This window comes from Tursiops truncatus, chromosome 16, assembly GCF_011762595.2.
Source record: "Tursiops truncatus isolate mTurTru1 chromosome 16, mTurTru1.mat.Y, whole genome shotgun sequence".
Lineage (NCBI taxonomy): Eukaryota > Metazoa > Chordata > Mammalia > Artiodactyla > Delphinidae > Tursiops > Tursiops truncatus.
In genome coordinates this window covers 29,994,950-30,007,380 of record NC_047049.1, presented here as the reverse complement: position 1 = coordinate 30,007,380, position 12,431 = coordinate 29,994,950, and positions in this window count along the sequence as shown.

Genomic DNA, 12,431 nt, shown 5'->3' with positions numbered 1-12,431 from the left:
GTATATCCCCCATATCTCCTCCCTCTTGCGTCTCCCTCCCACTCTTCTTATCCCACCCAGGAGTGAGTCTTATAAAACTGGAATTCCTTTGCAGGTTAAAAAACAAACGTACATTTATATTATTTGAAAAAAATCTAATTTCAAAACTTAAGCGTAGAAACAAATTTATTTGAAAGAGTTAATCCTACTGTATAGCACAGGGAACTATATCCAATCTCCTTGGAAAAACCAAAATGGAAAAGAATATTTTTTTAAAAATGGGGACTTCCTTGGTGGCACAGTGGTTAAGAATCCACCTGCCAATTCAGGGGACACGGGTTCGAGCCCTGGTCCGGGAAGATCCCACATGCCGCAGAGCAACTAAGCCCATGCACCGCAACTAGTGAGCCTGTGCTCTAGAGCCTATGAGCCACAACTACTGAGCCCGTGTGCCACAGCTACTGAAGCCTGCGTGCCTAGAGCCCGTGCTCTGCAACAAGAGAAGCCACCGCGATGAGAAGCCCACGCACCGCAACAAAGAGTAGCCCCCACTCGCTGCCAACTAGAGAAAGCCCACGTGCAGCAACGAAGACCCAATGCAGCCTAATTAATTAATTTTAAAAAAAGTATGTATGTGTATAACTGAATCATTTTGAAAGATTGGCACAACATTGTAAATCACCTATACTTCAATTAAAAAAAAAAAAAAAAGAGTTAAAACCTGGCCAGACCTGAGGAGTGAAGACTAGTTTGGGCTGGAAAGAGAAAAAAGCAGGCAGTGATGGTCTAAACCCGCTTAGCTATTTTCATTTATTACTGTGGATACCCACTTGCTAAACCACCCTTGCCTCATGACAGCACTCAATTCCACCTACTTAATATCCTCTTCTCCTAATTCCACTTCAGAACCAGAAAGCAATCCAGATTCCCACTCCCCTGAGACACTCCCCAGAATCCTTTAGCCAGAGCCCAAACTTTACAAAAGAGCTTCCCTCCCCTCTCTTGCAGAGCAGCACTCCAAGATTCCTCCAGAATTCCCTCCCTCAATTCAAGTCAGTAAATATGATTTTGTCAGACTAAGGCTTGATCCTGGGGCTTTTGGCTGATTAGGCTTTAAACATTCATTTTACAAACTTTTTTTTTTCACTCTCACTGAGTAAGACACTTCAATGAGTCCATCTTGTAAATGAACCAGAAGCTGACAAAGATTTTGCATTCTGCTTCCTTCACTTGATACAGTGTGAATTTTCCGCCTTGTTACAAAATGATGAAATGACGGTTTGCATCACCCCCAAATTCAAATGTTAAAATCTTAACCCCCATAGATGATGGTATTAGGAGATGGAGTTTTGAGAGGTGTTTAAGTCGTGAGGGTGGACCCTCATGAAAGGAATTGGTGCCTTATGAAAGAGACGCCTAGCCCTTTCCACCATGTGAAGACAAAGCAAGAAGGCACTAGCTATGATCCAGGGGCCTCACCAGCCACACTGGCTCACCTGAAGCTCGAAACCAGCCATAACTAATCTACAGTGTTAGAAATCAGGATAGCACTTTTCATGGTGGTAACAGTTGAGAGTGGGCACAGTGGTAATATTCTAATTTTTTATCAGAAGGGAGTTTACATGGATGTATTCACTGCGTGATAGCTCATTGAGCTGTACACTTATAATTTGTGCACTTTTCTGTGTATATATTAGTCTTCACTGGTTTACTACAAATAAAAAGTCGTCCTTGCACACAGAGCAGAGGGAGCATCCAGACTGTTAACATGAGAAAGCGTCACTGCAGCAAAGGCAGCGAAGGCATTTGAGCATTGACTCAGCTGCACAGGTGACCACCACCTCCTCCCATCGGGCCCCATTCCGGGACACAGGCTGAGAGCTGGATTGTAAGTGTGAGAAAAAGGAACTGGTGGCCTGAGGAGGAAGAGGAAGACAAGTCTGGAAACTATTGAAGCAAGCCGGCGCTCGCAACCAGAGGCCTAGTTGTGGAGACAGTTACTTGAGAGAAGACAGACGTTAAGTGTTGGGTTCGAGTCTGGACTTACGTTCCACGTGACACGGAGCAAGGATTTAACCTCTCTGAGTCTGCATTTCATATTCCGTAAAGTGGTAATAATACTACTGAACCCACTGGGCTACTCTCTCTGTGGTTTCAATGCGAAAGGTATGTTTGTCAAAATGCGTACAGCTCCGTAAATGTTGTTAGTGGTACCTTGTAAAGGGTGCCATGGTGCACTTTTGCCACCAGAGGGAGCTCTGCAAACAAGCAGTTAAAGCCAAAACCCTACCAGAGACAGCTGCAAATAGCAATAATGGCTGAGCCGCTGGGGTTTTGCAAATCAGATGCGGAGATGAAAAGGCCCAGGGTAGTGGCAGCCTTCCTATCCTTTTCCTAGACAGCAGACACTGCGGGCCTGCAAACCGAGTCTGCGTCATGACTGGATACAGCCCCTGGATGAACCATCAATCTAGAATGAGCACTGGAGGTCCACAGCCTCCCTGTCGGCCCTCCACCCTGAGGCATCTGCTCAGGGCCTCCTCAAGAAGACATGTGGTGCCAGGAGAGGGGACAAGAGGCATCCAGATGGCCTGAGCACACTCTTTCCCACCCTGCACCCCAGGGTTCACCTTTTTGGTGAAGGACTAACTACCTCAACCCTGAATTCCAGCAATGTCTTCCACCCAGAGGCATTAGCCATCTCCATGACTAGCCACATATATATGGCTAATAACGTTTCTAGGATGGGTCCTGTAGTCAGACCCTCAGGGTTAGAATTCAAGTACTACCACTTGCTGTCTGACCTTGAGCAAGTCACCTTACTCTCTGAGCCTCAGTTTTCCTCATCTGTAAAATGGAGATAAGAATGCCTACCCTGCCCATAGGGTTTATGAGAACTAAATAAGGTAACACATGTAAAAGTGCTTAACACTGCCTTGCACATAATGAGAAGGCAATAAATGTGAGCTCATTACTATAATGCAAAACACTCTTCTTGAGTAACAAAACAGCTTCTCAGCTACTATCTAAGTGAGGAGGACAGAGCACGTGTCCTCACTTCACAGATGGGGAAACATGGTTCCAAAGAGTTGAGTGACACCCCTAAGGTCACACAGGCGATCAATGGGCAAAAGCTGGGAGATCCAACTCTTAACCAAGGAGCACCCCCTGTAGCCACTGCTCTTAAAAGCCTCTTTGAGGCTCATGTGGAAGGAACAGGGCTTCTGCGTCCAAAGCACTGAGCCCAGGGCCAGCAGGAAGGCCTTTTTTAGGTCATTGGGGCTGTAATCTGTTATGACACTAGGCGGGAGGAAACGGAAGTTGATGCTCAGCCTCTTGCCCTAAACAAAGAGGAAGCGATGGTTTGGATGTTTGACTTCGGGCTCAAGCTCTGGTGGGGGGAGAAGGGCTTTGTCACCCCGGGCAGCCCATCATGACCCAGGCAGTGGAGTTGCAGCTGCTCCAGAGCATTTTCCTAACTGCTGGAACTGTGTCAACAATCCGGCTTTGGGCTTAGGCAAGCTTGCATTTGGAACCGCATCCTAGGTGTGCCTGGGGGCAGGCAGCTGACCTTTCTAAGCCACAGCTTCCTCATCTGAAAATGGGGCTGCTGTTTGGAGGCTGAAATGAGATCACACGTGCCAAATGCTTAGCACCGTGCCTGGCACAGGGGCATGAGTGAATGGCCAGGTGTACTAAAGAGAAAGTGTGTTTCCCTTCTGGTGTAGAGAGGACTGGTGTCTGCGCATGGCAGATGCACTCTTGCTCAAAGGGAGAACTGTCTCCAAGGTGGAGTCCACCCTTTCTTCCCACCTGACAGCAGGTGTCCATGGCTGGCAGAAGGGAGTCTGGGTAAGGAGAGACAGTGTGATCACCACTACCTGGCATCCTGATTCCCATAAAGTCAATCTTGGACTTCCCTGGTGGTGCAGTGGTTAAGAACCCTCCTGCCAATGCAGGGGACACGGGTTCAATCCCTGGTCTGGGAAGATCCCACACGCCGTAAAGCAACTAAGCCCGTGTGCCACAACTACTGAACCTGAGCTCTAGAATCTGCGAGCCACAACTACTGAGCCCACGTGCCACAACTACTGAAGCCCACACGCCTAGAGCCCGTGCTCCGCAACGAGAAGCCACTGCAATGGGAAGCCCGTGCACCACAATGAAGAGTAGCCCCCGCTCGCCACAACTAGAGAAAGTCCGTTCGCAGCAACGAAGAACCAACACAGCCAAAAATAAAAAAAATAAAAAAGATTTTCATTTTGCTTCTCTGCCTCCCGCTGACTGTGAACCCCCTGAGGACAGGGACCATTCTGGTCCACTCTTTTTTTTTTTTTTTTTTTTTTTGCGCGGGCTTCTCATTGCAGTGGCTTCTCTTGTTGCAGAGCATGGGCTCTAGGTGCGTGGGCTTCAGTAGTTGTGGCTCACGAGCTCTAGAGCACAGGCTCAGTAGTTGTGGCGCGTGGGCTTAGTTGCTCTGTGGCATGTGGGATCTTCCTGGACCAGAGCTCGAACCGGTGTCCCCTGAACTGTCAGGCAGATTCTTAACCACTGCACCACCAGGGAAGTCCCTCTGGTCCACTCTTGTGTCACAGAGCCCACCACAGTGTCTGGCACATAGTAGGCGTGCAATACATTTATTTGCCAAATGAATACATGACATTAGTTGAGCTCAGCTAGAGGCACAAGAGAGGTTTGGGTAAATCTTTGGGGGGTCTAAGAAGATGTCCCCTCATAAGGGGGCTGTCAGAGGGCTATCTTTCTTTTTTTTTAATAAGCTGACCTTTAGATATGTAACGAATTTTCTTTCTTTTTAAAAAATATTTTATTTATTTATTTATTTGCTTACTTATTTTAGCTGCACCGGGTCTTAATTGCAGCATGCGGGATCTTTAGTTGCAGCATTCGGACTCCTTAGCTGTGGCATACAAACTCTTAGTTGCGGCATGCATGTGGGATCAAGTTCCCCGACCAGGGATTGAACCTAGGCCACCTGCATTGGGAGCGTGGAGTATTACCCTCTAGGCCACCAGGTAAGTCACCATCAGAGGGCTATCTTTGACGAGAAGGTGAGTTTTTTTTGTTTTTTTTTTTGCGGTACGCGGGCCTCTCACTGTTGTGGCCTCTTCCGTCGCAGAGCACAGGCTCCAGACGCACAGGCCCAGCGGCCATGGCTCATGGGCCCAGCCGCTCCGCGGCATGTGGGATCCTCCCGGACCAGGGCACGAACACGTGTCCCCTGCATCGGCAGGCGGACTCTCAACCACTGCGCCACCAGGGAAGTCCCAGAAGGTGAGTTTTTGAAAGTAAAACTGACAAGGTAGATTGGGAACAGATCCTGTCTGGCCTTGAGGGCCAGGCTAAGGGGTCTGAATTATTTTTTTTTAATTTTTTTAAACTTTATTCTATAAATTTATTTATTTATGGCTGCGTTGGGTCTTCGTTGCTGTGCACAGGCTTTCTCTAGTTGTGAATAGGGGCTACTCTTTGCTGCAGTGCGTGGGCTTCTCATTGCGGTAGCTTCTCTTGCCGTGGAGCACAGGCTCTAGGCACGTGGGCTTCAGTAGTTGTGGCACACAGGCTCAGTAGTTGTGGCACACGGTCTTAGCTGCTCCGCGGCATGTGGGATCTTCCTGGACCAGGGCTCGAACCCATGTCCCCTGCATTGGCAGGCAGATTCTTAACCACCACACCACTAGGGAAGTCCCAGGGGTCTGAATTTTAACAGGAAGTTTCGGAAGCATCTTACACTCATGATCCTGCTGAGTCCTCACAACCAGGCTGTGCAGGAGGTGTTATATTGTCAACCAAATAACAACAATAAACACACACACACACACACACACACACACACACACACACACACACACATACAAGGCTGCAAATAAGAGGAGAGTTTATTTTGTTCTTAAGAATTGCAATTCTAGAGACACAAATTTGGGTGAAACCTAAAGAGTGTTCCAGGGAAGGGAGTCAGGGGCTTTTAAAGGCAAAAGCCACAGGCTGCACTCTGGCACAAGAAAGGAGATGTTTGTCCTTAAGGGATAGGCTGTCACAAGTGCTTTAGGGTAAGGGTCTGATAAATACCTTGAGTTTCTGGAACATTGGGCAGATGTCCTGGATGCCTGCATTAAGGTAATAAGTGCTCAGAAGGTCAGATTTCTATCCAGGCCTAGACATGCATAAGTCACACTTCCTCAAAGGCCTCCCAGCTCCATTTCAGAGTGCTGTCTTAGCAACACTGACTCCATTTTGATTTTCCTTTCACATCGTTATCCACATTTTACAGATGGAGAAACCAAAGCTGTGGAAAGTCAAGTAACTTGCTTAAGTTCCCAACAGCATTAAATGGTAGAGTTGGAATTGTAACTTACTTTTCTCTCAAGTCCTTTTCCTCATGACCAGCTGGTTACAAAGAGATGAAAGTAGCCTAGTTCTCACATCCAGCACTCGCAGGCTGGTTGGGGTGGCAGCAAAAACACCTGGTGGTGATGATCGGTGCCATCATCCAGGTACACCCAGGAGGACGGGAGCCCCGAGCCCGGCTGGGTGTGGGCAGGCCTCAGAGGAGAGTCAGGGACAGCTTTCAGGTAAAGGTGACAGTCTTGGTCTATTCGGGCTGCTATAACAGAACACCATAAACTTGGTGGCTTATAAACAGCAGAAATTTGTTTTTCACAGTTCTGGAGGCTGGGAAGCCCAAGATCAAGGTACAGGCAGATTCAGTGTCAGGTGAGGGCCACTTCCTGATCCATAGACTGCTGTCTTCTTGCTGTGTCCTCACATGGCAAAAAGGGCAAGGAAACACTGTGGGCTTTCTTTTATAAGGTTCTAATCCCATGAGCCCTCATGACCTAATCACCTCCTATAGCCTCCACCTCCTACTGCCATCACATTGAGGGTTAGGATTTCAACAGATGAATTTAGGGAGGACATAAACGTTCAGTCCATTGCAGTGACATTGGAGCTGCACAGTGACTTGAAGTTGACCTGAAAGGAAAGTTAGAGGTATGGGTCAGGCCAAGGGAACAGCAGCTGCAAAGGCACAGAGGCTAGGGGTACCATAACATGTTTGCTCTAGAGGTGGGCGCCAGTTAGAGACTACTGCACCAGTACAGGCAAGAAAGAATGAGGTCTGACACCAAAGCAGTGGCAGTGGGAGCAAAGAGGAGAGGACAGATTGAAAAGTATATTTAGGAGGTGGAATGGGCAGCACTCACTGACTGACCAGTTATGAGGGATGAGCAGGGTTGCAGTGTGCAGTTGTGCAGACTGTGGACTGCTCAGTTTCCCAGCTGAGGGATCTGAAATCCCATCTTCATTGGAGCCTGTCTAGAAGAAGGGTTGGTCTTTTTCTAATTAACCAAGACATCATAGAGACTAGCAATAGCCCTTGAAAGGAGGAAAAATTACTCCCAGAGAGGTGACATTCCAGAATATTAGTGGAGGGTGTCTATGGAAGACACCACCTCTCAATAGCTGAAACAAAAAGCTGAATCTCTGACTTACTTCAGGAAGACAGAGCACTGTCTGTGGGGCAATCTCCTTGAGTGGAGCAGGGAAGTGACCCTCTATGCGGTGCTGGGAGGTGTGAAGTCAGTGATGGGCATGCTTAGAGAAGGGGGAGTTTAGGGATTGGTTGGTGAACTGAAGTGTGGCTGTTGCTGATTGGCTGGCTTACAGAAGAGTGGTCACTGAGGCAAACTGTCATTGTTCAATTAAAGGGAGATGAGTTATCATTGCTTAAATGGTTTAACACCCTTTGGGGTGGTTACTTGTTGCCATGGCAACAGGACAGTCTTTGGGGTATGAGAACTTTTTTTTCCTCAAGTGACAGCTGGCTTAAACCATTCACCCCTCCCCCACAGGGGCGTTTTACTTTAACGATGGACCATGTTTCTCAAGGGGTTAAATCTCCAGAGGGATTTAGGGGCTGTTTGGGGCGAGACACCTGCCTGGTCCAGGCAGTGGCAATAAGGTCCAGTTTCTGTCATCTCCCTCCAAATCCTGGGCCTGGGGTGATCCCAATAAGGGACAAGGGAAATTAGTTGTATAGCAGGGGAAGGTCCCAGCCTGGGGGAACGTCACGTGTCAAATCAAAAATAAGACCTAGGAGTGAATGAAATTTTATCTGGGCACCTTACTGAGGACTATAGCCAGGGAGACAGCCTCTCAGATAGCTCTGAGGAACTGCTCTGGGAAGGTAAGGGTGGAGCCAGGATACATAATCGTGTTTGCTGAAAAGACAAAACAAAAATCAACCCCCCCCCCAAAAAAAAAACCCATGTAGTCAAACATCAAAAGTTTACTGCTGATCACAAAAAACAGACATCTCAAATTAATGAAATGTCTGTTTTACACTTAGAATTTAATCCAAAGAAACATAGTAGTCTATGTTTGGGAAACTGGGAAAACAGTTTGATGTGAAGGAGAATAGACGGGTTGGCTTATTGCCCTGTTTTGAGCATTTTTATCATCATAGTTCTCACACACAGGGCCTAGAGGCAGAGGACCTCGTGCACCCCTGGTGGTTTCTTTTCAGAGACTGAGAGTTCCATAATCCCGGGAGAAGGGTTTTTACTATGGCTGGGCTGGACACTCAAGTCTGAAGCTGGGTTTTGAGGTTGGAGAAGAAAGGGTTTTGTCAGGGGAGCTGTAGGAAGCCAGTTCCAGCCAGTTCCAGCTCTATCTTCAGATGGCAACTGTAGAAGGCTGTGAAGCATGTGTTTTACCCTTCCTTGAAGCCCTACTTCCTCTCTTAGAAGCTCAGAGTCTTGAGACATGAGCCACAATCATCTGGGCTCACTTTCCAAGGCAGGAGTCCTCTCCTCCTGAGGCACCAGCTGAGCTGGGGAGATCTGAGCATCACGCGATGAGTTTGCAAGATGTTGAACAAATAAAGACGTCGTGTCCTGATGGGGAGTCCTGTGGGCTGAACGGCAGCCGCCCTCCCCACCTTCCACCCAGCAGAAAACGCGCTTCGCCCCACTGGGATTCTAAATTTGGTCCTTCACTGAATGTTTGGTACTTGATAAGGGCGTTACCCTTCTGCAGAAAAAAATAAATGGGAAGGGAAGCTTGAGAGAGGCCTTTATTATTTTAAGGGACGAGCGGGGGCAGTAGGGCTGTGATCACTGATTATCTGGGTTTTCGTAGCAGCTGAACCAACAAGCTTGGTGGTTGGAAGCTGCTCGAGTCCTGGGGATTTCCTTGAGGCCTGAGGAATTAGAGCACTGAGCTAGAAGGGAGGCTGTCTGCCCTAAAAGTTCAGGGATTAGAGGTTGGCTGGGGGCCCCAGGAAGAGATGAGAGCTGTCACTGATGAATGTCACTGACCAGGAGATGAGAGTAAAGAAGGCTCTGGAGCACAGGGCCCCGCCCGCATGCGCCAGGCAGGAAGGAGGGCTTATTTGGCCATAGTTGCTCCCTGCCGGGCAGGGAGGGAAGGAGGTGACCTGTTTGGGAGCTGTGCAGTGGGTCCCTCAGGCTGCTCCCCAAGCTGCCCCCAAGCTGTGATCAGAGCCTTCACACTGCTCGGTTCTCAGGTTATGTGAATGCGTGCCTGTATCCACCCATTTCTTTAGAAGGGCCCAGGGATCAGCCCTGACAAATGTCTGTGTGTCTTGTGTTCAGGAGAGATAACAATTAAGATTAAAAAAAAAAAAGTAGTAGAGGGCAACATACACTGGTTTATCCTTACCCTTTACTGTCATTTGAGAAATCTTGGTTTGATAGGCTCTAAGCTTCTTCCCAGATTTGTGATGCTGTGGTAGATGCTGAATGAATCCCAATCTCTGCCCAGGAATTCTGGCTTCCAGCTGCAAAGCCTTCACAGTCCTCACGTGGCTCCCCCCAGCCCCCTTCTTTTCCAGACTTCTCCAGGCTCCTGCCTTTCCCTGACACAGCAAGCCCCAACTTTGGGGCCCTTCTCCGTGGATCACCTCTGACTTCTCACTTATGAACCCAGTCCCCTGCTCATCTCCTGTGCTTTTGAAAGGCTCACCTCACTTTCCTCATCTGTTACATGTGGACTGGAGGTGGCTGGAGGTGGGGACTTGCAGTGGAGAATTATCAAGGTCTCTCTTAGCTCTGACACTCAAGGACACTCAGGGAGTTGGCCATGGGCAAAGGCATCATGCTTAGTGCTTGTGTATGGGTGTATAAAATAGAGATGCAGTACCCACCCTCAAGGAGTTTCTAGTTGAGTGGATCTGACACATACATAAAAAAATCTCTGATGCTCCAAGGTAGATATGCTGTGAGTTATCAGAGCTCCTCAGAATTCCAAGGAGAGGAGAGATCCCTTCTGGAGGCAGAGGGGGTTGGTGAAAGCAATAAAGTAGGACTTCCCGGGCTCTTTCCCAAGGCTGGTGGCATAGAAGCCCTTGGCCTCCTGCCCAAAGTATCCTAGTTATCTGCTCAGTTCCAATCCCAGTGGGCAAGGGATCCCTTACCAGGCATCCTCCTGGAGAGAAAATCTGTCCATAGACCCTCAGATTCATATGCTCTAAATCGGTACCTCATTAAATCTTTTTTGTCTTCTTGATCACATTGCTAGTAGTATTTATTATTAATATGTTAATAATACATTATTATTATTTATGGGTATTTGCTGGTGTGAAAAACCCTGGGAGGGCCTGGGCATCAGTACTGGGATGATCAAGCAGAAGGAATGACCAGAGGGAGAACTTCCAAAGAGGGATTCTTCCAAGGTCCCCCATGTGGGCCATGCCAGGAGCTTGAACAAGGAAGCCTTCCAGGACAGCTTGCTTTGCAGCCCTGGGAGACTGTAAGCTCCAAGTGCAGCTTTTAGTGCTGGACCGCATCCCAGTCACCTTCCTGGTCACTGAATTCCATCTTCTCCCAGCTGCAGAGGAGGAAGGTGTGGCTAGAGTGCATGCTAGGCCACTGCACTGCCTGGGTTTGAGTCTTGGTTTCTTCTTCACTTCTGCTCCGAGCTGTGACTTTGGACAAATTATTTCCCCGGGCCTCAGTTTCTTCATCTGTGGAATGGAGCTATAATAGTACCTATATTATATGAATTGCTGGAAGGTTGAGATAATACATTAAAACACTTGACACGCTAAACTTTCACAAACAGTAGATGACATATCTAAAAGCCAGTCTTATGTATTTTGGTTCATGTCATTCCCAAAGTGCCTTTTCTCTGCCTCTCAAAACCTTCCCACTCCTCAAAGTCAATAAATGCCTAAAATGCATCAAATATGTGGAGGCCGCAGAGAGTAGTAGGTCAGATAAGCGTGGACTTGGGAGCCAGCCATACTAGGCGTGAATCTTGGTTCCTATAACCTTAGACAAATTACTTCATCCCTCAGTTTCTTCATCAGTAAATAGGGACACAATAGTACTAGCCTCATAAAATCATCATGAGGATATGAGGATTAAATGAGTTAATGTTTGTAAAGCACTCATAACACTGCCTGGCATGTAGTAGGTGCTTTACGAGTGCATGCTAAAAATTTTTCTATAATCTGTCAAAGTATAGCACACGGCACAATTTCATTGTTAGCTGTTTCCATGTGGGTCTTATTTGCACTCCACCTGCTATGAAGGGTAGAAAACACATTCAACCCATCTTTGACCCTAGCCCACTGCCTGATTCATGTTTGGTGCTCAATAAAGTGGCTAGATTGAAATAAACCAGGAAAAGGGGCACGGGCACCAGAGAGCTGTCCAGATAAAGCAGATACTGAAACTGTGATTGGGTGTAGGGCAGGCACAGGCAGTAACTCTTCTCTTCCGGGAGTGTTTGATCGGCCTAGAATTTGCTTCACTGTGGTTGGTCCAGGAAGCACTGGCCAGAGGCTGTGAGAAACTAGAAGAAGGTGGGACAAAAGGCCGTGTGTTAGATAAAGAGCGTGGCTTTCGAACCAGCAGTCAGAACCCGTGTCGTTATGGAGATTAGTGTCCATGGAAATGAGATAGAAACAACCACCATTTACTGAGCACCTTCCAGGTAGATAGGCACCAGCTAAGTATTTACTACGTCCATTTACAGATGGGGCTGAGCGAGGTTAAGCGAGATACAAAGCGAATAAAATGGAAGAGTGAAGATTGGAACACAGGTGTGTGAATCACACCCTGCGTACGGATGGGAAAGTGTGACCTGGCCGAGCCAAGCGCGATTCAAATAATAAAAGACCATTTGATTACAACGAAGGGCTTATGAATAACGGCAATACGACCACACTCCGGCCAGCGGGCACAACCGGCAACAGCCCGAAGGTCCCACCTCCCTTCGGCGCTTACGTGCGCTCCGTGACTATCGCGGCGGACACGGGGCCGACGACGGAGGCCGCATGCGCCCTGGCGTCCTGGAGGGCGCTCCCTCCCCCTGGCGGCTGCAGCGTCCGCACGGGGCGCATGCGTACATCCGGCGGGCGGAGGACGGCCCCGAGCCAGTGGAAAGATTTGGCCGAGCAAGTGAGCGGG